The 24078-nt window shown below is 41.6% G+C and overlaps 1 protein-coding gene across 1 annotated transcript in view; it reads left to right on the top strand.

Moving 5' to 3' along the window:
• Nucleotides 1-11180: 11180 nt before the first annotated feature.
• The window catches only part of AHCTF1 (AT-hook containing transcription factor 1), an 87453-nt gene continuing 74555 nt past the window's right edge, over nt 11181-24078 (top strand). The window contains exon 1 of the mRNA XM_030557045.1: nt 11181-11445. The gene's annotated coding sequence lies outside the window, so the exon portion shown is untranslated. The remainder of the gene's footprint in view (nt 11446-24078) is intronic.

Here is a 24078-nt window from a genome sequence, read left to right as displayed (position 1 = left end):
AAGAAGCAAATATGGTGATGGTGAGTTATTCATTTTTTTTTGAATATATATATATATATATATTTTAGTCACTTTAGAAATATTTAAGCATCCACCTATCTTTCCTTACAAGAACATAAAAAAACAGAGAAAGGTTAAGCAAAGGCTAGATAAGTGTGATGTGTCTGATCTTCCCTGTAACGCTTAGATATATAATCAGCTGCTCTTTCCAAACACTCCCCACCCCCTGGCCTTATGAGAAATGTAGCCTAGTGAGAGAGTTTGGAACATTCATGAGATGAGTGCAGGACATGAGAATGTGGGAGACGCCCACTTGAGGCAGGATATGTGACTGGTATGCGCTCATCAGACTGTAACAATAGCTATCCTGAGCTTGATGCATACTGTGAGTATTAATTAGAAAATATTGTTATAACCTAACACAAAATGGTTTTGTGTTTTTATTTTGAGATTAATGATGAAAGAATTAGTACTAATTTTGGGTCAGAGTTAAGGCTGTTGTGTAGTGAAGAAATATGCACTTCTTTACACTAGATAAGAATAACTTTTTGTCATGAGTGTAAGATTTTGATGTCCTTAAGTATTCATTTCCTTGTTTTTAAATGACTCAGTTTTACAAATGATCGAGAGGAAAAGTTGCTGTCATTCAGCAGCTTCAATTTTGGGTTTTTAAACTTTTTTTTTTTAATTATGTATAGCTAAATAAAGACATCCCATCTCATTGATTTAAAACCCGTAAAACTGTGTCACCAGGTTATTAAATTAAAGCAGTGCATGGTGCTGGTCAAGCTAATAGCTCTGGCTGATCCCTACCTCATTCAAACCACAGGAGAGACACATTCACTCTGCTGAGTTAGTCATGATGTATCCATGTACAGCCTGCCTTCATTCTTGACTGTTAATGGAAAAAGTCACAGCAAGTAAGTAGCAGACCAAACACTAGAATCCAGGGGTTTTGGTATTACAGCTTATGCCTAATCTGCTATGCCACAGTATCTTCCAACCACTGAGCACAGAAATGGTCTAACTGAAGTTAATCCTAGAATATCACAGTTGGAAGCGACCTCAGGAGGTCATCTAGTCCAACCCCTGCTCAAAGCAGGACCAATCCCCAGACAGACTTTTGCCCTGATCCCTAAATGACCCTCTCAAGGATTGAACTCACAACCCCAGGCTTAGCAGGCCAATGATCAAACCACTGAGCTATCCCTCCCCATTTAATGCCCCCCTAACACTGAAATGAGTAAGAGGACTGGGCTCCAACCTACCCAGAATAAAAATAATTAACATTTTTGTTTTTTTACGACCTATGTTTTTCAGCTACAGCCATTCCATGAGTTCAAGGAGATTAAACAACTCTAGCATGGTATTTTTGAGCTAAAGGGCACCCAAAGTCCAAAGAAATATTAGAAAAGTTCAAATTTCAGATCAGGGTAACTTTTTAAAGACCTATGATTCCAAAACTGATGGATTTTCTTCAAACTTTGCAGAAACATTCTTTTTTGCCTTCAACTCTACCTCACCCATTCTATCGGCACACAGTATAGAGGCCATTCCAGGGGGAAGGGAAATAATTAGGGCATCCTTATGCACCAGAGATCCTTGGCTGCCAGAACTGATCTTAGAGCTACTCTTACTAGGTCCCACACTGGCTCCTGCCCAGCCCAAGCAACTAAATGATGGTATAAATAACTTTGCCCTCCCATCCCAAGTCCTGCACCAAATGACTGCTCAAGAGAATGTAGGCCTCTGACACCACCTGTCCCACTTCCATTTTGGATTCAAAACTTCCACCCAATTCAATGTCTTTCCTGCATATCACTTCTTCCACTTTGTCCTTTCTCTTCCCACATTTAACCCATTTAATTCTGAGTTAGCTGAGGAGACAGTAACTATTCCTGTCTCTATCAGGTCATCTTTTCTCATTTGCCCTTCACTGGGGGCCTGAGTAACCTCTCTTTCTCAAAAGCACATATAGCAAAGTTCTGTTTTTAAATATTTCAGTAAGTAGGCCTGGACTGAGAATCTGCACTTTTATAAATAGCTATTATGCTATAGGTAACCTGAACCTATTTAAAACACACTGTTGATTAAAAAATAGATTAGACTCTGGAAGACATTCCTAGAAGATAAAACGGCCTGATGCTGAAATAGGCTGATAACCCACCATTCCCAGTTAAGCAAATGGCAACTGCAGGTGCTCAGCAGCTCTAAAATTCAGGCTATGATATTTAAATAGATCAGGTTGAAACTTGAACAATATATTCTATGCTGGTTTAGAAAGCAGTTTAAGGTCTCATAAACGTCCATTGTTCAGCTTGCATTGACATGTGGACACTTCTGTCTCCTCTTCTTTATGCAGCTTCTATCATCATTTAATTGTCTCTTTCTCTAGGAAGTTCTGTGGTGCCCTTTTATATTAAATTACTCCTACTTGAGAGGAGAACAGTAGAGATCCTATTATACTGTTTCTGGTTCATTAAGCCGGTAATTGCTTTGGTTTTGATGTCTGTAATTGATGCATATTTTTAACTGCACAATATGAGTAATACAATTACAGTAGAATCCCTATTTATGAACTAATTGGAGATTGAAGTGTTCATAAAATGTAATGTCTCAATTACTGTGTGTATGATGCATAAGTTAATTTATTTGTTCACTGATAGTGTATATAATGGCAACATATACAGAATGCCTGATTTTTAATCTGAGAGAACTGCATCTCTTCTTTGACATGAAATCTTAATCTTTTCATACCTAAACAGTTACTGGAATGTTGGCTGAAGGACTGAAGTCACATTTAACAGCAAAAAGAATTAGGGCTGTCAAGCAATTAAAAAAAATTAATCGCACTGTTAAACAATAACAGAATACCATTTATTTAAATATTTTTTGTTTTCTACATTTTCAAATATATTGATTTCAATTACAACACAGAATACAAAGTGTACAGTGCTCACATTATATTTATTTTTATAAGTATTTGCACCGTAAAAAACAAATGGTATCTTTCAATTTGCCTAATACAAATACTGTAGTGCAATCTCTTTATAATGAAAGTTGAACTTACAAATGTATAATTATTTACAAAAAAACTGCATTCAAAAACAAGTCTATATAAAATTTTAGATCCTGCAAGTCTACTCAGTCCTACTTCTTGTTCAGCCAATCGCTCAGACAAACAAGTTTGTTTACATTTGCAGAAGATAATGTTGCCTGCTTCTTGTTCACAATGTCACCTGAAAGTGAGAACAGGCGTTTGCATGGCACTGTTATAGCCAGCATCGCAAGATATTTACGTTCCAGATGCGCTAAAGATTTATATGTCCCTTTGTGCTTTAACCACCATTCCAGAGGACATGCACCATACTGATGATGGGATCTGCTTGATAACAATGCATGTTCCTTTTCATCATCTGAGTCAGATGCCACCAGCAGACAGTTGATTTTCTTTTTGGTGGGTCAGGTTCTGTATTTTCCACATCGGAGTGTTGCTCTTTTAAAACTTTTGAAACCATGTTCCACATCCCTCTCAGACTTTGGAAGGCACTTCAGATTCTTAAATCTTGGTTCAAGTACTGTAGCTATCTTTAGAAATATTACATTGGTACCTTCTTTTTGTTTTTATCAAACCTACTCTGAAAGTGTTCTTAAAACGAACATGTGCTGGGTCATCATCCGAGACTGCTATAACATGAAATATATGACAGAATGTGGGTAAAACAGAGCAGGAGACATATAATTCTCTCCCAAGGAGTTCAGTCACTAAGTAATTATTGCATTTTTTTTTAACGTGCATCATCAGCATGGAAGCATATCCTCTGGAATGGTGGCTGAAGCATGAAGGGGCATACAAATGTTTAGTATATTTGGCATGTAAATACCTTGCAATACCGGCTACAAAAGTGCCATGCGAATGCCTAGTCTCATTTTCAGGTGACATTGTAAATAAGAAGACTGCAGCATTATCTCCTGTAAATGTAAACACACTTGTTTCTCTTAGCAATTCGCTGAACAAGAAGTAGGACTGAGTGGACTTGTAGGCTCTGAAGTTTTACATTTTTGTTTTGTTTCTGAATGCAGTTATATTACAAAAAAAATCTACATTTATAAATTGCACTTTCACAATAAAGAGATTGCACTACAGTCCTTGTATGAGGTAAATTGAAATACACTACTATCATTTTTACAGTGCAAATATTTGTAATAAAAAATATTACGTGAGCACTGTACACTTTGTATTCTGTATTGTCTAATACTTTGTATTTTGTGTTGTAATTGAAATAAATATATTTGAAAATGTAGCAAAACATCAAAAAATATTTAATACATTTCAATTGGTATTCTACTGCTAAATTTTTTTGAGTTAGTCGCGTGAGTTAACTGCAATTAAGTGACAGCCCTAAAAAGAATACTTCAGTGGTAGAAAAAAAATGGTTCATACAGCCAATTGTTCATAAGATCGATGTTCATAAAATCAGGCTCCTACAATAATATAGTTTTAATAAAACCTCCCAGATAAACTGTATTAACATGAAAGTAAGGTTGAGAGTATGTGTCTGTCATTTAAGGATCAGAAATATTGTACTTTCCAATCCAACACCAAGATTTTAAACCCTGGAAATTAAGAGTTAAAGTTACTTTAACATGTTTAGATTTTTCTTAACTGTAAGAAATGCACAGCTCAGGCACCAAAACAACCTTAACTCTGCCCTGTAATGATGCCATACAATAATCGTGAGACTATGATTAAGGCATTTTTGTGGTTGCAGCCCCAGATTAGATTAAATTGGCTTTTAAAGTTGAGCTCAATTTTTTTTCATATGTTTTCTTTATGGTGTCTGGCCAGGGCTGCGTTAAGGTTGTTCGTGTTTCCTAACAGTGCATTTCCTACATTTACATGTTTGAATTATTTTTGTAGTATAACCTTAGCTCCTGAATTTCCTGGGTTTATAATGCTTGGTTTGGGATAATTACAACTCTGAGTAACCTTTAAGTTACTCATACACACTCTCAACCTTAACACAAAGTTAACAGTTCTTTTTGTCTGCGAATTTCCTTTTAAAAATATTGAATTCCATATGAACACTGAACAAGAAACCCAAAGCTGTGATATTTCTACCATGAGAGAGAGCTTCAAAATCATTAGAAATATTATCAATCTTAAATTATTTAGTTTTAACACTTAAGAGCAGATTCATCGGAACAGTAAAGCAGCCAGAGTGCATTGGCCAGTTAAGCTTGGTTTATTGCGGTGCAAGAGCAGCTCAAAGTTGCGGAAGAGCACTAGCGAATTTCATCCTTAACTTCAAATTGACTATATTGATTTAAAACACTGAGCTAGGGAGACCAGCCCTATGTAGAGTGTGGATGGAGGCAGGGATGATCCAGTCCATGAGCCTGCTCTATAGGCTTTCTCTGTACCCCTACCTCAGTTGCCCCAGTACAGTACTATGGGAAGCCTTTCATGCACTCATGCCCAAATTAGCATGCAGCTGTACAGTCTGTCACAGCTCTTTAATCTACCAGTGGGAACCCTTGATGCATGTCCATCTCTCTCATACCACTGACTCGTTACAATCAATTGAATTGTTGCATGCAAATTGTCTAAGAAGCATATTAATTGACTGAATCACTTTTCTGATAGGCTCTGTTTAACAGTTGCATCTGTGGCTGGCCTGACCCTGTCTGTAACTTACATAATAAATTTGATGCAATAATCAACAACTTAGCATACTCACAACCTAATTTTTTCAAATACAGCCATACACAAGATTTAGTTTAACTTGAGCGACATGAAAAGTTTGAAGTATCTGCATTATTTCCTTTAGATCAGTTGGCCGAAGCTAATACTGACAGGTATGCTACATTTCTTAAAGGATCCATTTTTAATTATTTTTAATTGATAAACTAATGTGCTTTCTAATTCCAAGAAAATTCATTCATTATACAAAAAGTACTGGAAGTTTGGGGAGACTGGATTGTATTTTTAATACAAAAGAAAGACACCAAACCCCTACATTCAGTGCCAAATGAAACATGCTTAGCTATGGAGTCACAACCAGTGCTCCCATAGGGCTACATGGGGGTGGGCCAACTTTTTAGCCCGGGGGCCACATCAGGGTTGCGAAATGGTATAGAGGGCCGGGTAGGGAAGGCTGCGCCTCCCCAAACAGCCTGCCCCCCGCCCCCTCCCACCTCCTGCCCCCTGACTGCCCCCCTCAGAACACCTGACCTGTCCAACCCCCCGTGCTCCTTGTCCCTTGACTGCTTCCTCCTGGGATCCCTGCCCCTAACTGTCCCCCAGAACCCCACCCCTTATCCAGCCCCCCCTGCTTCCGGTCCCAACCACCCCCTCCTAGGACTCCCTGGGACCCCACCATCCCCTTTTGGAATGTGGCCCTGCGAACATGGGCGGAGGACTCTGGAGGAGATGGGGCAGTTGCACAGCTGGAGAGAAGTGGCAGTTTCCCCTTCAAAGCACCCCTTCTCTCCATCCAGCTGCGCAGCCGCCCAGTGCTCCTCCTGAATCCTCCGGCTGCGCTCCCGCCACTCGCACCGCTTGCCTGTTCCCCTGCCCCCGCAGTGATGGCCCTCCCCCACCCGGGGGGGTGTGTGCATTGGTGCTGAGCTGCCCGAGTGCCTGGCCCTGGGGCCGCCTGTTGTTGGGAGGCCCCATGCCAGGGCACTTTGTGTTCACTGTTAAATCTGCCCCTGAGCTGCGCCACACAGCCAGAGCCAGCCATACCATCGTGCTCCCAGCACGGCGAGCTGAGGCTTTGGGGGAGGGGGGACAGCAGGGGAGGGGCCAGGGCTGGCCAGGAGCTCAGGCGCCAGGCAGGATGGCCCCACAGGCCAGATGTGGCCCACGAGTGGTAGTTTGCCCACCTCTGAGCTACATAGTTATTATTTAGAAATACGTATTCAGGGTGCTGGAGCAATGTGTATAGGGAGGATGCTGAGAGCCACTGAACCAAACTAAACCCTTTATATAATGAAAACCACTTCAAGCCAGGGGGTGCAACAGCACTCTCTGCACCCCTAGTTTCAGTACCTACATATGCATTTGTTAATAGTTGAGAAGTAGTGTGTGATCATCTAATTAAATAATGTATCCTTAGCATGTGCTCAAGGGGGTAAGGTTAAAGTTGCACTTTCAGCCTTATTTTTGGTATTTTCTGATTTTTTTTTTTTGGACTGCTTAATAATGCAACCTTACTGTTGTGCCACCTTAGTTATTTTATTTCGTACCTGCTTTTTAGAAAAAAATGTAGCAATGTCTTTGCTCTGCAGCATTATATAGCAACTTCAGGAGGGACTATTGGGGGAGGGATGGAGAAGCCAGTTGGTAACACCGTCTTACTTAGTATTACTGTTCTATTGGGTTTTATTTAGGGTGACCAGACAGCAAGTGTGAAAAATCAGGACAGGGGGTGGGGAGTAATAGGAGCCTATATAAGAAAATGACTCAAAAATCGGGACTGTCCCTATGAAATTGAGAGATCTGGTCACCCTAGCTTCATTAATAAACTCAAAGTACTTCTGGGATAACTGTACATCTCATCCCTCCTGGTCTCTTCAAGTACACCACTTCTTGGTCATAGGCAGTTCTCTCTTTCTTTGGGATAAATGCATGTTTCCATCACCTCTCAGATTGGGGGCTGGGTGAAAGTTCTCTGTATATCAACTGTGATCACCTTAGCAGATCTGATTTATGTTCAGATGCTGCAGTGATACTCCCTACATAGGCAGTAACTGTGGTAATTCGTGACCAAACAGCTTCCTTTTAAGGCAAAGTATTTAGCTATAACAGAAGCATTTAAGAGAAAACAGAGCTTAAAACTATTAAACTAGCTTTGTTTTTCCCCATGCTTACCATTCTCTGGATCTGATAGGTCCCAGCATTGCAAAAAAAAGGCCGCTTACAGGAACCAGGATCTTAGAAGCCATCATCACCATGGCTATTTTATTTCTAATGTGCACCCGTGTGTCCTTATCTGGAAAGCCATGATATGCTCTTCCCCCATCCCTTTATTAAGTTAGATCAATACATGCACACAGTAAAGTCTTATAACCTTAATATAAGGCCTTATCTACACTGCCACTTTTACTGCGCTGCAACTTTCTCTCTTAGGGGTGTGAAAAAACACCCCTCCGAGCGCTGCAAGTTTCAGCAATGTAAAATGGCAGTGTAGACAGTGCACCAGCGCTGGGAGCTGTGCTCAAAAAATCCACCCCCATGAGGGGGAGTAGCTACCAGCCCTGGGGTAGTAGCTGTTAGCGCTGGTGTACTGTCTACACTGCCATTTTACATTGCTGAAACTTACAGCGCTCAGGAGGTTGTTTTTTCACACCCTGAGTGAGAAAGTTGCAGTGCTGTAAACTGGCAGTGTAGACAAGGTCTTAGTTATACAGTCTCTCTCAATAACTGGATTACATATCAATATAGATTCTTACATGTCAGCTCCACTTCTGGCATGCTTTCTCATCTGAAATAAACATAAATTAAATGCAATATGGAAGTGGTCCAGGGATAGAGCACAGGGCTGAAAATCAGAAGACCTGCATTTTGATACCAGCTGTGTATAGTTCTGTGTGATCTATACATAAAAAAGGCTCTATAAATGCTAAGTGTTAAATTTTCAAATGAGGGTTCAAACTGCACCAGCTTTTTATCCAGACTGCTTGAATAAATCACAGATACAAAAACTTTGTTGCCTGCAGAACCCACTCTTGTAGTTATGTTCAGAACATGCCGAACTCCACACAAAATGGCTGGGGGAAAGGAGGAGAAGACAGTTGCCTCTTTTATAATCTTTAGCCTAGCAGTTAGGCTCATCTCACTTAGGTTGTGAAAAAAAACACTTCAGTTCCCTCCTCTGCCTGATGAGAAGGATTTGAACAGCAGTAAATTTGACCCTCCAAATGTGGACATGTTCACAACGAAGTCTTGTTTAGATTGAGAATTTTTGGCAATTCTTCCACTTTTGGCCTAGTATAGGTGCAGCATCTGTTAGAAGAATTGCAAAAAGTTATCCCTTTAGATGTAGCTTCAATGACATAAAAGGGGGAAAAGGCAGTTGGAGAAAGTATAATACGAATTTTTCTACCATATTAAAAATAGAACCACCACAACCTAGCACACTCAAGGAGCTCTTCTCGCTCCAAAAAAACAGGTCTTGAAAAGAACAATCTGTTATGACTCTAAAAAAACCTCATTGTTGGCTGACATTGACCAAAACAACCGGAGCCCTAAATATTCTGTAGAGCCTAGGTTTGAAAGCTACCTATAACTGAAAAATCGTATTCAACTATTTTTGGTTGTTGTTAGGAAACTTGCAGTTAGGTCTATAAAACTATTTCTGACAACATTAAAGTGCAAAAATCTAAAGTTCTAACCTCCTGTCCTTACCTCAAAAAATACATAGATTAATTGTAAGTTATTAAATCAGCACTTGCAAAATATACCAAACTTCTGCTAGATAGAAGATGACAAGAAAGATGACTGGGGGCAAGTTCCACAGGCAATGCCCTGTTGAGATGATAGGATCCCCTTGAATGGTAAATCTCACCTGTATTACAGTGCTGACAGGGAGGTGTTTGCTTCTTCTGACACATCAGATCTAAAAAGAACTTGGATTTGGTGTACACACCCAGACGGGGGATTCTTCATATTTAGCTTTGGGGACTATTTTGTGTTTAAACATTTTTTTCAATTATAAATTTCAGTTTAACACATTTAGGACTTAAACAGCTATAAAAATAATGATGTCTTGCTGGGGAGGAAAGGCCAGCAAATTTAATCCAAAATGGGGTAGATTGGATTCTCCATCTCTTGAAATATTTAAATCAGAAGTGAAATCTTTCTAAAGGATTTGCTGTAGCTCAATGAGAAGTTATGGACTTAATGCATGAATTACTGAGTGAAATTTCCTAGCCTGTGTTACGTGTGTCAGACCAGAAAATCATAATGGTCTCTTCTTCCCATAAAATCTATGTCTATGACTATACCTTTCTACAATAGGAAATTAAAGAGGCTTTGCTTGAGTGACATCACCACCTGCACCACTTTGCCATTTGAAAAAGAATTAACGTGCTGAAATATTTTTTTTTAATCAGGAAAATAATATATCCTTTTCTTTAAAGGATTCTGCAGGATAGTAAGCACTGTCAGATTTGTGGCTGGTGGAATAAGACCCTACTGTCTCTTTTTCTCTTTCATGCCAGCCACAGTATCACCATTGTGCAATAGGGATAGGAAATTACCTAAAAGCTTGAGTTTCAGAACAAAAGCTTGAGGTGAGGCACCTATGCCCAGTCCATATTCCCAGCTATTGAGAAGAGGGAGGGTGCTAAGATTCTTTCTGGATTGCTCAGTCTGGATCCTGCTAGGGTACTCCATCCTTTTGTCACCCTCTGACTAGTAGGTTCCTAGTACATTTGAAGCACTGCCTGTTCAGATATTGGAAGAAAGGAACTGCAGGGGGGTGACCTTCTTTCTAGCTCAGTTGCTAATCTCCTGAAGGTTGCAATGGAAGGAGGATCTTTGCTACACAATCCCTCCATTTCTTTTTTTTTTTAGGAGGATCTTCTGTGGCTGCCTCTGCTGTCGCTTGTGTCTTCTTAAGCAGCAACATCATGAAACTGCCTTTCACAATTTAAATGATACCATGACCACCATAAGGGCTATGCATTTATTTGATTTAAATTAAAGTTCAAATTATGCAGACAGTGGTGGTATATGTGCTCTCTCTCTACTTCAAATATGGTCAAGCTGAGTTCGAGAAGTTAACATCAAAGCATGGGAAAGAAAAAACGAGTCCAACAATTGCTGGCTATCAGAGGTTTCTGGAAAAGGGTTTTCTAAACGAAAAAGTCATCCCTGATGCGTTCCTAGCCCAGGCACTGAATCCTTGCGCTAGTGAGTGAGACTCTACGAGTGAAAAGAAAAGGAAAGAAGAAATTCTCAAATACTTTTCAGGGGTGGCCAGAGAACAGCCCTTCCGGACTGAACGATGAGCAAAGGTGCACTTTGTAGTCCTAAAGAGACCACAGTTCCCGACTTGCAATGCTCCGTGAACTACAGGACCCCGCAATGCAGCGGTGCATGCTGGTATTTGTAGTTCTGCGCCCGTTGCGTTCTGCCCCCTCCCCCCGGGCCGCTTGAGCCTAGGGACAGGTTGCGAATTTGAAAATTCCCGCGGTGGCGGCGGCAGCTCTCGCGAGATCTGACCCCCCACCCCACCTTCCCTTCCCGGTGGTGAGCGGGTGTGCGTGGGGGGGCCGGGTTGCTGCGCAGAGACTGAGTGCGGCGGAGCTGGGCAGGCCCGGGAGAGGCAGGCGCCCGCCTTAACCGCCGTGGGGAGATGCCGTCGCCGTGACCGGCCCCGGGGAGAAGAGACGCGCCGGGCAGGAGGCAGACGGCGGTGACACCCGCCCCAGCAGGTACCTGCGGGAGGTTCCGCTGCAGCCCGCCCGGCTAGGCCGGCTCCTGCTCCGGCTCCGCGCCCGGGCACGGCGGGGGGGGTGCCTGGGGGGCGCCGGGCTCAGGAGGCAGGGAGCGGCCCGGCGCAGCCTCTGCGGGCCCGGCAGGCGAGGGGGCGGGGGAGCCGGCTCCTTATGTAAGTGACCCCGGGCCGCGCAGCCGCCGCAAATGGTGGTGCCTGAGCGAGGGGCTGCAGCCTGTTCCCCGTGCAGCCCAACCCTGGGTGAGGCGGGAGGGTCGCTCGCTCGCTGCCGCCCCGCCGGCGCTTAGGCCTGGGCAGAGCACATGGAGGCGCTGGTGGGTGTGCGGGGATCGCAGCAGCCCGAGCGGCCAAACGAGCTGTGCTGCTCCCTGGCAGTGATACTGCCTCGTCCCTAGCCCGTCCCCCTCCCCCGTCAGACAGTTTCGGGGGGAGGGGGGCATTTGGACAGGAGACGTGCTAGGTTTTAGGGAGGGCGGGGAAGGGAAGGTTTGCACGTAAAAGCGGGTCCGTGTTTGATAGTTTACCGAAGTGTAGTGCGTTTTTGTGAGGTTCCCATGCGTTTGACTTTTGTAGCCATGTGGCTACAGAGTCGGTGCAACTTTCTATTGCCTGCTGCTGAGTGCGTGGTTGTTTTTTTTTGTTTTTTTTTTAAAGTACTGTATGTATCAGTTGGTAGGGCACAAAGTTGCTGATTATAATGATAGTAAACAGTTCAGAATTTCATTTCTGGTTTTCATAAACCTTAGACATACCATAACAAATATTTTCAACCTTTGTCTGATAATTTTCCTAACATCGACAGCCGGAAGGTGGTGTAAAAATGGGGCTCTGCAGCAGGGACTAGAATCAGAATTCAGTTAAGGCTGGTTGCCTGATAGGGCGGGAATGGGATAGTTTAAGGGGTATGCTTTTAGACTAGACAAGACTAGATTCCCTATCAGTCTTGCCTAATAGTTGTTGTTGCATGTGGGCAGCATTACAGCTTCCTTCCTGCCTCCTGGCGTGGCTGGGGATACATCCCCACTCTTTTCCTCCATTCTTTCTATTTGCTTTTGTTTGTCCTGGAATCATTTTTGTACTGCCATACAGTGAAGTTTAGGTTAATCACTTCCATACTGAGTATCAGGATTGAAACTGACCAGAATCTTCTTCAGTTAATCGGTATGCAGGGTGTAGAACTGTAATAGGTATAGTCTTGTTAAAAATGACTGTCAAGTATGCTTCTGCTGAAGGACCAGTGTTTTATAACCACTTACTGTAATAGTTTAAGATTCATTGTGTGATGTAGACAAAAACCTGATGTAAACTTTTTTGTGGCTCCCCCTCACCACAAAAAATAAGCCTATACTATAGCATGGTTATTGCCATACACTTTTTTGGTGCAGTAGTGTTTCTGAACATATGTTTGAAAATTACTTAAACCTTGCATCAAACTTTGTGTGCCATGACTAATAACTCTTAATGCTTAGGTGGGAGATTGAGCTTATTGACTGCGGCTAATGCAGAAGCTCAGTGGGCTTTCATTCCTGCTGCTGCACATAGAATTCCTGAGGCAGCAGAGTGAAACTAAAAAAATCATGGCTCATCACCCCTGGCTCTCAGCAAGCAATGGGTAACAGCAATAGTGAAATAGGCCTGATTCTTGTATTTTGCCACAGACAAGCTCTCTCTTGCCAGTGGCTTTATTACAGTGATGGTTAGTTTCTAGGTTAAATATCAAAGTTCTCATTTAAAGTTTCATGGATCCTGCACAGGGGGGCTTGTTTCTGAGTACAGGTAGGGATGAGCTTACCAGCTGCTACCACCAATAAATCACAAACTTATTTATTCCTTTTATGGGAAGATGTGACAGAGTTGCTGGCTCATTGAACATGAGCACCATTGTGCTTAAAGTTCCCTCTCTTCCTGACATTCTTCCAGGAGTCATCAAATACTTCTGGGTTTAAAAAGAAAAATAGTTTTGTAACAGTTTTCTTTACCTAATATAAACTGTAGAGGATGGTGTTTTCCAAAGTGAACTCGCTATCTTCTCTCATTTCCCTTTCTGCAGACTCCTTCCCATTTCCCCCCACTATGTATTAGACTTTTACACATACTTTTTACTGCTAGTCAGTAAACCAGATCATCTTAACCACTCCCCCGTGCTTGTTGTGTAATAACTGTTGCCTCCCTAAGTATAAAGTATTAGGTCCCCATCTCCCTGGATCAGAGTCAAGTGGGAGTTGCAGTGCCTCAAATTGTTTTAACAGATTTCTTGTGTGGCTGATTGAAATGTTGACTGGCTCCAGAAAAAGTAATGTTCAACCTTTCTCATCCAGTGTGATAGTTGCTGTAATGTTAAGACTTTGGGTAAATGAAGGATAGTATCTTGGATTATGTCTTTTCTCTCCTACCTCTACTTTTCCTCCTTGCAAAAGAGCATGTTGAGGATTCCCCTTACAACCTCATCTGAGCCCTTCTTTGATTTACTCTGCAGTAGGCAAATAGGACTACTTTTCTGTGAACCAGTCTTATGAGTACTCCTTTCAGTTGAAACTGATGGCATCTTTTTTCCCAGAACTCTGGCTTTGCTAGGTCCGTGGCATGTTGACTTTCTCCAAAATAGCCCATGATATTCCTAGAACTGTATTCCCTAGTATAAGGGAAAAATTATTGAAGTGTGAGCTGCCAAAGTTAATGCTTTGGAACAGGAGAGAGCTGGAAGTTAAAGGTTTGGCTTATTCATGTAGCACTTCAAACTCCCCCTGCTGGCTGCTTGATTTTTAGTAGCCAGGAACATACTTCTGTCATGCTTACGGGGCTAGCTATACCTCTACCTACTCTCTGATCAAGGCCAGCTCCAGGGTTTTTGCTGCCCCAAGCAGGGGGAAAAAAAGAGAGCCACAATCAGCTCTATCACCGCAGCTTCAGTCTTCGGCAATTCAGCGGCGGGTCCTACTTGCTGGGCTGGTGCCTGGAGCCAGCCCTGTCTCTGATGTATCTGAGTGCCCTCCCTTGAGTATCAGTTTTCATGTACACCTCTACCTCGATATAACGCTGTCCTTGGGAGCCAAAAAAATCTTTGCTGCTTTTACAGATCCAGACTAACACGGCTACCCCTCTGATACTTAAAAAAATCTTACTGCGTTATAGGTGAAACCGTGTTATATTGAACTTGCTTTGATCCACCGGAGTGCACAACCCCCGCCCCCCCCAGCACTGCTTTACTGTGTTATATTGGGTGGTGTTATATTGAGGTAGCGGTGTATTTACCTCTCTTGGGTTGGAATTCTGCAGTTTTCCCACTTGGCCTGGGGCTACAGTACACTGTGTATAGACCATGTGTACCCAGCAGGTCCGACTGGGTTTGAGTGCTTCTGGTTCTTCCTTTTGGGAGTCTGAAACCAGGATGAGTGTAGTGACCAGATAGCCTACTTAAACCAAAGTACTGTTGAATCTTAATGGTAGGAACAAATCATAAGAGAAAAAGGATTTTTAAAACAGTCTACATGCACATCTTACCTAAAGTCCCCTGTAATGGTGGGCCAGGCAGTTCTAACTTCACATACTTCAGAGTGTTCCTGTCTCAATCTGAACAGCTCCCCAACAACTGATTCCCCCTAGAGAGAGTCATTTTTATCCAGCTAGTTTTTTGATCTGATCAGTTGCTAGTTGTTGGCCCTGCTTGTCCATACTAGTTTGGTGAGTTCAGCGGGTGGTGGAGTCAGGGAAGCAGTGACTTTCCCTTTGTACTATAACAACCCTCAAATATTTGCTGAAGATGTCTTAACCTGAGCCATTCTTTTGCTTTCCGCTTGTTTCCCAGCAGCCCTGCTGATTTACTCAGTATACTCATACATTAATGTCCCAATAACAAGGCCAATATACAGAATTCATAAATAATTACAGAGCAGATCCATGTTCCTCACAATTACGGTTAGGCCATATCTATGCTGGCAAAACTTACAAAATTTCCTTCTTCGCTGGAGGAAGCCCTAGCATAGACAAGGCTCTGGTAGCTTCTGACAATTATATGTATCACCATTGTGTTAAAAGTGGGGCCAACCACTGGAGCCCTGTCTTCTTCACAATGCTCATCAGTTCAGCTGAACTGGTGTTGGAATCAGCGGTAATTACTTTTAAATGTCTCTGCTATAGACAAAGCCACAATGTCACAGAATAAACTCTCTCCTAGAGAAGAACTCAGGGTTTTTGTTCTATATATAGTACCTCCCCAAAATCCACAGCCTTTTTAATTTTGATTTTCAACCTGGCTCTGCAAAGTTTAGGGATTTCCTTGTGAGCTTGCTGTTAGCATTTCCAAATAGGTAATAGCAAAGACAAGTGCCATGTTTGGAAAGAAATGGAGCCATATTTGGAATGTCATTAAAAGCATTCACTTGAGCAGAGTTCCATCAGATGATGGCCATTTGACTCTTAGAGCCCTTAACTGTGTCCCCTGCTGGAAAATTCTTTTTATGTATTTACCATTTATTTTTGGCCTCTGTTAGTGACTCTTCCATTGTAGGAGAAGCTTAGCTTGTTGATTAGGATCTTTTTAAGGTTGCCAAATGGACATAAAAAATAGTCCTTGGTCTTTAGGTGCTTTGTCTGGTTTCGTGATGAAATGGATCTCACTAATAAGGATAATCTTTCATTTGATGTCCTCAGATACCTTCCTATATTCTCTGCACTTCATTACACTTTGCTTTTTTTAATATGTACTTTCAAAATCACTCATGTACCAGTGGTTTTAAATATAAAGGGACACTGCCAACTTGATTCTTTTGAAATTGTCTACTTAAAACAGTACATTTTGGAATTTAAAAATATCCTTTTAAAAACAAAACAATCTTAAGGGTTGTTCTTCTCCTCTACTGATGTTTTTGGAGGCTGATTTGGATATCTTAAGAGAAACACTAAACTGGCTCTGGTCTGGCCCTCTACCACCTCTCCATCCTCTCTGTACATTCATTCATCTGGTTACTGCATCTTCAGCTTCAGCTTTGCTGTTACTTGTCATTGGTGAATACCTTCCAGCGGGATTGGCAAAAGAGCATAATAATAAACTCTTCCAGAGCAGTTCATGATAGGAAGTGCAGCTAATCAACAAAACAGTAAAACTGACTGCATGTATAGCTGTCAAATGCCAAAAGTAAACGTATTTTTCTTGAATTTTTCATTTCAGAATTTTAGATGTTACAGTAAGCGGTAGCAACATTTTCCAGTGGAAATGAGCATGTGTTGAACAGTGACCCTTTAACCTTTGCATGTGGGTGAATTAACTTAAATTGGAGGTTCAGATTCATGGTGTGTACACCACATGGCAGATTCTCTTGTCCCCTTCCCCTCCCCTTTGTAATCTACAACAATTGCCTTATTGGAAAAAATAGGAATGGATTTAATATATTTGTATGTCTTACATGTTGAATGTTTGGGCTTTTTCGAAAAAAGTTAATCACTGTCTACTGCTTATGTGTGTCTTCCCCTCCCATCTGTTCTGTCCTTCTCCTCCTGTGCTTCCCTGCTGCATGGTCCCCTTTTTCCTGTTGCTTGGCTGCTTGCTTCAACTACTCCCTTGGATGTACTCCCTGGCTGGCTTATTCCTCCTCTGCCCATTCTTCTCCCACTAGTAGCTTCAGTATCTTTGGGCAACTTCGATTTCTCTTTTTCTTCTAATGTAGCAGTGGTCTGTAGGCTGGTTGCTCGTTTCCAGATGCATTTACAGGCCTCCAGGCTCTTTTGCAATGAAAAACCTAGACTGGGAATGGGTGGTGCATTAGCACCACGCGACTTACCAGCTTTCCACAGACCATAGCTTGTGAACCATCGATTTTAAGACAAGCCTTTACAATTTATTTTAGTCCTTTAATTAGTTGTAAAGGACATTGATTTAAATCAACAATTTACATTTTTTATCTTCAAGTATCTTAAAGAGAAATTTTGCCTCTTCACCTGGTAGAAGAGACAAAAAACTATCTGATGTATTAAAAGTATAGTCAACCTATCACTGAGCTAATATTTCCATTTGGTGTCTTATTCAAACAATGACTTGTCTTAAATTGCTGTTCATTGGTCGTCTTTTTTTCTATAATAAAGGTATCTGTTGTATTTCTGACTTACTAGATATTCTTCTTCAAAGCATTTTAGGTTTATTGTTAAAATTAAACTAAGCAAAGCCATTAATACGAGCGTTTTAAAACTTTAAAAAAGCCTTTTTCCTTATGGGGTTTTTATAGCAAATTAAAATATATAAACTCCCCCCGCAAACCCATAACTCACTGCCAGTACTATCTTATCCCATTAGAAACTCTAACGGTCTCTGTTGTTTTCTGTGCCAGCATAAAAGACACAGAATCACAATAGAGCCAGAATTTTCAAACTGGCTGACTGCAGCGTCCTTGCCATCCGCAGCATTCTTTTCAAAATGTTGCCTTGTTCTTGGTACCAGGCTCTGCATCTGTTATATTTTTTTTGCCTTTGGTATATGCTGCTTTTTTGATGCTGGCAATAAAGACACAGACTTCTATAAACATCTTTCAAATAGGGTGTCTGTGTGATGTGGAGTAAGGCAGGTCCCCCAGTCCATCCTGCAGCATCCCTTCCCCCCTGCCCTCTAAAGCTAGGTTACTGCTTGTACATAACTTAATTCTAAATAGCAGTTGTGTTCCTTCTAATGGTATGGCTGTTTCCACACACAGTCTGTGTTATGCTCATACAAAGCACACGGAATCTTTATAGAGGATGTTAAATACGCAGCAATTATTGAAAATACAAGTGTTAGCATATGCTTTTTAGTCACACACACACACACATACGCCCACGCACACCCACATGGGGGGGAGGGATAACTCAGTGGTTTGAGCATTGGCCTGCTAAACCCAGGGTTGTGAGTTCAATCCCTGAGGAGGCCATTTGGGGATTGGCCCTGCTTTGAGCAGGGGGTTGGACTAGATGATCTCCTGAGGTCCCTTCCAACCCTGATAATCTATAGTCCTGCATTGATACTTATCGTTACCAGTCCAGAGTCTGGATCAATCTAATGGCCAGCCAGATTGGTCGCAGAGGGGAGCAGGGTTCTATTGGTCACGATCCAATGCTCCTGGAGTATGGCAAGACGAACCCAAAGTCTCATGGCCAAGCACCCTGTTCGTATAGGTTGTTCTTTTTTTGTTGAAGTCTATGGATTTTGCTCCATCAGTTTGTGACCAGTTACTTCTTAATTGGTGTAAACATTCCAGTACACCTCCGAGAGGGTCATCCTGTCCTTTGTTCTGATTTAATCAATTGTCCTTAGGGGTGCCAGCCTTCACCTCAGGGTCGTCAATCTGCCATTCGTTATGGATTCGCGTTGATGATTCTTTGATGTCCTTTAAGTCTCTTTACTCCTTCTTCATTGACTCTGGCTATAACAATGGCCTTTCCACCTTATCTTTTCCTGGTGCATACATTCCTCATTCAAACAAACAGATTGAGAATACAAACAGTAGTATTTTATATTGAGCAAAAAGGCATTGCAAATTAATCCTTGCTAAGTTTTACAACCAAGACAGTTTACATTGAGACTCAGGCCTTCAGTGTTTCTGTAATCTACTTAACACAGACACAATAGAGAATCCTGTCTCTTACTAACTAAATCTTAAAACAAAGAGTTAAAGAGGGCCCAATTTGTAATGGAAAACAGAATCTCATAGTCCCAGAGGGTCATTTCTGCTATTCAAAAAGAGTGGCTAGCAGGATGAAATCAAATCATACATTAATTCTTATAGTACTATATAAAATCCTGCTCCTACATCTGTCTTCCAAGGTAGTTATTATAAATGGCATCTCAACTGTCTATAATCTGTCTCCCAGCATGCACTGATTATGTAAGAGCTTTATTTGCACTACAACATTTAGGTTGCAACCAGTGTTATAAGTAAGGCTTAGATTTTGTCAGGGATATTTTTAGTAAAAATCACTGACCAGTCACGGGCAATAAGCAAAAGTTAACGGAAGCCCATGACCGGTCTGTGATTTTTACTAAAACATGTCACAGAGGTCTCTGGAAGTCAGTTTCCGTGACTTCCATGACCTCTGTGACATAATTGTAGCCTTAGTTATAAGCCCCTGTAATGTCTTAACACACCAGTGTCCACACATAAGGTTCTAAATGATGCACAGGTGCTCTTACCACCACTGTGATTATACTTGTTCAGAGTAAATGCCAAGTACAGTGGCCAAAGTTCTCAAACCGGTGGCCTAAAATTAGGTTTCTAAATCTGCATATCAGAGATGTTGTGTGTTTGCACCACCTATCAGAGTGAATAGCAGAAGACTAACAAAAATGTCTATGTAACAGTCATAAATTTTATTGGTTAAATCTAGATCACCATAGCATTTACACTAATTTACCAGTTAATGACAAATTGTGAACAGTAGGTGCTGGTGAATTGATGTTGAAAACAACTTAGTTGCCAGGATGTATGATTATGAAAAAGGCTTTGTTTCATCCACACTGAAAAAGGCTTTGTTTCATCCATCGCTTCACTAGGGGGGTAAGTCGACCTAAGTTATGTTACCACACCTGCGTGAATAACGTAGCTGGATTAGACATAGCTTAGTTCGACTTACCCTTGTGTCTTCATGGCGCTGAGTCAACGGGAGACACTCTCCAGTCAACTTCCCTTACTCTTCTCGGAGAGCTGGGGTACTGGGGTTGGCCGGAGAACGCTCTGCCATTGATTTAGCACGTCTCCACTAGACATGCTAAATTGATCCCTGCTGCATTGATTACAGCAATGTTGATCTACCCATAATGGAGATCCACCCTAACACCTAAATGGTTATCTGCACCAGTTTCAGCAGGACCTGTGGTCACAGATCCACAGGTCCAGTGCTCTCAAACAGCTCTGGAACAGTCCCTGTGATGACCACCCTTAGGATGTCTCACTCTCACTGGGATAGGTGCCTTGGCTTCACTGCTTCCTGGGACTAAATCTTGGAGCCTTTGGCTCCACTTCCTCTCGTCATGAACTCCCTGTGGAATCTCCCACCTGGATTGGACCCCGGAGGGAGATTTATGCACCCAAAGGGAGCAATGCACTGCCAGTTTCCTTAATCTGGAGTGACTCTCAGCCAGTGTTGTAAAAGCAGAAGGGTTTATTAGATGTCTGGAACACAGCGTAGAAGGTCCTTGGTTATGACAGAAAACAGAAGGTTACAGAATAGTCCGTCTGCATCAGTTCAGAGCCCAGAGCTCTGTGATCCCTCCGAGTTCCAGTCCAGAAACTACTTCTCCCATCCAACAGCCCACACTTAACAACCCCCCCCCCCCCGGACCCCTCCTGAGTCCTTTTGTTCTTGTTCCAGGGCAGACATTGTCACCTGGCCCTCCTCAATAGCCCTTTGTTCTCCAGCTGGTCAAACCTGGCTGGTTTCCTGCAGAGCGGGAGCCCTTTGTGGTCATTAATTGCCAGGTGCCAAAATCCGGGCAGTTGTCCATGGAGAGTCCCAGAAGATATGGCCCCCGCAGACAGCCAGGCATCAGTCACACCTGGATCTCTGCAAAGAATAAACATCCTCCCCCTGCCCCCATTTAACCATGCGGCACGTAAAGGAAACTGAGGCACATACAATATTCATCCAAAATATGAAAAATTCCTATTCCATCACACCTGTTCCTGACTATTACTGCCACCATCAGGTCTGTTCATAGTGTAGGCAGAGTTTATCTCTCTTGGGCTGGATCCTTGGGCCAGGCGTACACTACTGACCTATATCAGTATAACTGATATGGGTCTGTTATAGGTCGTTCAGGTGTGTGAAAAATCCAACCCCCTGAATGATGTAGTTATACTGATAATTCCCTGGCATAGACCACACTGTCACCAAGAGCTTCTCCTGTTGACATAGCTACTTCGTCTGGAGGAGATGGATTGATTACACTGACGGGAGAAGCTCTCTTGTCAGCGTAGGAACAACTTTACTAAAGCATTACATCAGCTCAGCTGTAGCACCGTGTGCGAAGGCAAGCCTTTGAGCAAGTGCAGGATGTTGAACTATATGTGGTCTGTCTGTCTTAATATCTTGTAACAACCTTTTAAAAAATTCAATTTCATACTGTCAAGAACTTTTTTAACTCATCTATGCAAAAAAAAATAAAAATAAATTCTTTTTAATTAGCACGCCTGGTTTTCATAAATCAGCAGCTTTATTCTTTTATATACCTGGACTGTCATTCATTCTTTTCTACCTGGCTGTATATAGTTCTGTCATGTGAGCTTCCAGGATATTAATGCCTTTAAGTTCTCCCACAAAACTTTGTCCAGTATTTATTTTATAGTACCTGAGTGTGCTAAACTCTAGTCAGAAGACATTAAAAAAGACATGGTCCCTGCCTGAAAAAGTCTGCAGTCTAAACTTTACATGTGACATGAGGAATGAAGTTGACAAGCAATAGGGAGCAGAAGGACAAAGATTACACCAATACAGTAATCTAATTACGCAGTAGTTCATGTTCATTTTGGTGGTTCAAATCAATTTCTTTCAGATTAACCTTAGTGACCAGTAGTAACTACTTCATAATATATAAGGATATTTAAAAGGACATGGGTCATACCTGGCCCAAGAACAACAGGAGTACTTTCATTAAATTTAAATTTCTATTGAGACTTGTGTGTGCTTTCTTTCAAGAATGATACTCTCAATTTACTCTTGTTAATCTCATAAATCTGAAAATTCAAGTACTGACCCTGCCTTGACATCCTCCTTCCAAGTCATAGATTATACAGCAGAAAAGAATACTGTGATAATCAAGTCTGATCTCCTGTATTCTAATATGTGCCATAGGACTTCCCTGAATTAATTGTAGTTTGAACTAGAACATATATATTTTAGAATGCCCTTTCTTGATTTAAAATTTTCCAATGATAGAGAATCCATCACAGCACTTCTTAAATAGTTCAGATGATTAATTTTCCTCACTGCTTAAAAAAAAAAAAATCTAGTCTGAATTTGTGTAGCTTCAATTTCCAGCCATTGGATCTTGTTATACCTTGCCTGCTAAATTGAAGAGCCCTCTATTACCAAATTTCTGTTCTTCATGTAGGTTTTTAAAGACTGTGATCAAGTAACCCCTTAACCTTCTCTTAGTAAGGGTAAATAGATTAAGTTTTTGGAGTCTTTCACTATAAGGCATGTTTTCAATCCTTTCATCAATTCCATGGCTGTTCTCTGAACCCTCTCCAATTTATCAACATCATTCTTGTATTGTGGATACCAGAACGAGACATAGTACACCTCTACCCTGATATAACGCGACCCAATATAACACGGGTTCGCATATAGCGCGGTAACCCCGGGGCTCTGGCAGCGCTTTAAAGGGCCCCGGGGCTCCCCGCCTCCGGAGACCCGGGCTCTTTAAATCACTGCTGGAGGCCTGCCACCGCTGCCCCAATATAATGGGGTTTCACCTGTAACGCAGTAGGGATTTTTTGCTCCCGAGGACCGTGTTATATTGGGATAGAGGTGTATTACGGTAGTGGTTGCTCCAGTACCAATTACAAAGGTAATATAATCTTCCTCCTTCTAACTAACTATTGTTCTGTTATACTTTCAAGGATCACATTAGCCCTTTTGGCCACAGTATCACACTTAGAGCTCATGACTCCCATGCCCTTTTCAGAGTCACTGATTCTCAGGATAGAGCTCCCAACCTGTAAGTACAGCCTGCATTATTTATTTCTAGAAGTATGGCTCTACATTTGGCCATATTAAAACACATATTGTTTATTTACATCCAGCTTACTGAGTGATCTAGATTGCTGTATATCAGTGGTCTGTCCTATTCTTTTTGTTACCACTCCCCCAATCTTTGTGTCATTTGTAAACTTGATCTGTAATGATGTTGTTTTCTTTCAGGTCATTGCTAAAAATGTTCAATACTATAGGGCTGAGAACCGATACCTGGGGGACCCTACTAGGACACACTTGATGATTCCCTGTTCACAGTTGCGTTTTCAGACCTATCAGTTAGCTAGTTTTTATTCCATTTAATGTGTGCTGTGTTGATTTTGTATTATTCTAATAAAAATTTAATGCAGTATCAGAAGTGTTAAGTGTATTACATCCACAATATTATCATTATCACCCAAACTCATAATCTCACAAAAAGTCAGGTTAGTTTGCCAGGATCTACTTCCCATAAACCTATCTTGATTGGCATTACTTATATTCCTCTGATTTAATTTTTTAACTGAGTCCCATCTCAGCATTTTGTCTAGGTTCAATGTCAGGCTGACAGACCTGTAATTATCTTTTTTTAAATTTTGGCCCAACATTAGCTTTCTTCCAGTCCTCTGAAACTTCTTCGATGTTCCAAGACTTGTTGAAGATCAACACTAATTGTCCAGAGAGCACCTGAGCCAGATCTTTTAAAACTCTTGCATGCAAGTTATCTGGACCTGCTGATTTAGAGCTAGACATTTTTAGCAGCTGTTGCTAAACATCCTGCTTAGTTACTGTTGAGATGGTATATTATCGTTATGTCATATAACTACATCTGACTTTTTCCAAAATATAGAACAGAAATATTTATTGAAGACTTTTGCCTTTTTTGCATTCTAGTTGACAACTCTACTGTTTCCATCTA

Source organism: Gopherus evgoodei, chromosome 3 (genome assembly GCF_007399415.2).
Source record: "Gopherus evgoodei ecotype Sinaloan lineage chromosome 3, rGopEvg1_v1.p, whole genome shotgun sequence".
Classification (NCBI taxonomy): domain Eukaryota; kingdom Metazoa; phylum Chordata; order Testudines; family Testudinidae; genus Gopherus; species Gopherus evgoodei.
This window is presented reverse-complemented; position numbering and strand designations above follow the sequence as displayed.